This window comes from Schistocerca nitens, chromosome 6 (genome assembly GCF_023898315.1).
Source record: "Schistocerca nitens isolate TAMUIC-IGC-003100 chromosome 6, iqSchNite1.1, whole genome shotgun sequence".
In the NCBI taxonomy this organism is placed as follows: Eukaryota; Metazoa; Arthropoda; class Insecta; order Orthoptera; family Acrididae; genus Schistocerca; species Schistocerca nitens.
Window position 1 is genome coordinate 137826368 of NC_064619.1, and position 2469 is coordinate 137828836.

The window sequence follows — 2469 nt, forward strand, 5'->3', positions numbered from 1 at the left end:
ATTGGTTCTTACTGCATGGCAATGCAACACCCCATACTGTTTTATCTGTTACCGAGTCTTGTCCTGGAGCCGCCCGGGGTGACCGAGCGGTTCTAAGCGCTTCAGGCTGGAACCGCGCTGTTGCTACGGTCGCAGGTTCGAATCCTGCCTCTGGCATGGATGTGTATAATGTCCTTAGGTTAGTTAGGTTTAGGTAGTTCTAAGTTCTAGGGGACTGATGACCTCAGAAGTTAAGTCCCATAGTTCTCAGAGCGAGCCTGTCCTGGAACTTTTCTGATATCAGGAGTATAATCTTTTAAAAGTGGTGCTACAGAAGAACGCTGAAGATTAAATGTGTATATCATAGCGGTATTGAAGAGGTACTGAATCAAACTGGGGAGGAAAAAAGTGTATTCTTCAACTTGAATTAAAGAACGAATCGGGATATGATAACGTGGGAAGAAGAGGGAAGTTAACCTTGATAGCTGGCGGTGAGGAATAAACTTGTGGCAGGTATTGCTGTGTGGGTGAAATTAAATCACATCCACTGAGAATGATAATACAATTTATCATTTGCACTAGCAATTCAGACTTCTTGGCCTAGATGTACGAGGAGTTTGTGTCCTGTTATTTTCATGGTAGCAGATTTCCTGCTTACTGTGACTCGTAAGGAATAAGGTATGTCCTTCCCGCCGCCGTTACTCAATACGAAGATTATGGTCGCACTTGATCAGCTAGGTCTTGGCAATAAAGTTCCTCAAAGAGGAAAGACTAAAGATACCATTGGAGTGTTGATTTTCGCAAAATGACATACACATCAGGTGTGTACTGTAAGAGCAAGGGAATGTGCCACCCTAGGGTTTGAACAAGGGAAGGGGAAGGCCATGCTTCTCACCTCCGAATTACCTCAACCTTGGGTATCATGGCAGGACACACAATGAGGAATCGACTAATCGTCAACTTGGTAAGGCGGCGAAGTGCAGAAGGTGAAAGCGGAAGAGGGAGACGAAGACCGAATGCAGTATAGACCGTCCGAATAGGTCTTAAAGGTCCGACGGTACCGACCAACCGCAGTGTCGTCCTTAGCCCATAGGCGTCACTGGATGCAGGGGTATGTGGTCAGCCCACCACTCTCCCGGGCGTTGTCAGCTTTTCTGACCAGAGCCGCTGTTTTTCAGTCAAGTAGCTCCTCAATTGCTCTCAGAAGGGCTGAGTGCAGCCCCCTTGTCAACAGCGCTCGGCAGACCCACACGGTCACCCATCCAAGCCCTAGCCAAGCCCGACAGCGCTTAACTTCGGTGAGCTGACGAGGACCGGTGTTCCCACTGCAGCAAGGCCATTGGCCTCGAATACAAGAGACAGGTGAAAATGGATGCCGGTAGCAGAACTACGCAGAGATGAAGAGATTTTCAAGTGCGCGGGGAGTCTCTGGACTGAAGACCGCAACAGCAATAGTGTTTATTGTAAAACCTAAGAGTGTGAATATCAACTCGTTATTCAGGTAAAGATGCGCGTCTGATAGCAGGAGGGGCGTGCTGCTGGTGCCCGCCACACTCGACGCCTCTTCCCGCAGCGCTGGCTCTGAAGCGGCGCGCAGAGAGCTTTCCTTTCGGCGTCACAGAACGGCCGTTGTGCGATTCGTGAGGAGTGAGTGCGACGTGAGCCGGGTGGGCGGCTGGTGCCCGTTCATAACCGGTGGCCCGGCGCCGCGTCAAAGACGCCGTGCGGTCGGCGGCATCGGCGACTGCGCCGAACTGGTTTATCGCGACGCGCGATAAATCGCTGCGCGCCCGACCGTGGCGGGCCAGAGGCGAGTTGTCGTGAGCCGCCGCTCATCTCTCTCTCTCTCTCTCTCTCTCTCTCTCTCTCTCTCTTTCTGTATGTCTGTCTGTATGTCTCTCTTACACTGCCGCCAAAGCTACCGTGGCGCCCTCTATTAACATTGTGTACCACCTTGGTTTTTTTCGAAATACGCTGACGGAAAAAAATTGCAACTTCAAGAAGGAGTTGTGCGACGTAAACGAAAGTTGGTAGGCGCATTCCTACACCTGAAAGACCATGTCTGTTAAAATTTCGCACTAGTCGCCTAAGAGCGGCTCTAGTAACGCCACTATTACGATGCGAAATCAGGTTTGCTTTAAATACGCGCTATAACGGTCGTGAGCGTTAATTATCTTTGAGATTGGACTTGGTAAGTTGATGTCAGTCAAAAATACTCTTAAGGCGTCAAAGACGCCATAATCAACACGTCACTGAATTTGAATGAGGTCGGGTAATAGGACTGCAACAATCTGGATGTTCCTTCAGGGATATTGCGGAAAGAATTGACAGGAATGTAGCCACTGTACATTATTGCACGCATCGGTGGTAACGGGAATGTTCGGTCGCAAGAAGGCCTGGCTCTGCCCCCCCTCCCCGATACACTAACCAGAGGGAAGTGTTCGGCACATGGCTACGGCGCAATCGCACTGCCGCTTCAGCAACAATTTC

General features: G+C 50.2%; 1 pseudogene; it reads right to left on the bottom strand.

Moving 5' to 3' along the window:
• Positions 1 to 1204: 1204 nt before the first annotated feature.
• LOC126264060 (5S ribosomal RNA) lies at positions 1205 to 1323 on the bottom strand (annotated as a pseudogene).
• Positions 1324 to 2469: the final 1146 nt, after the last annotated feature.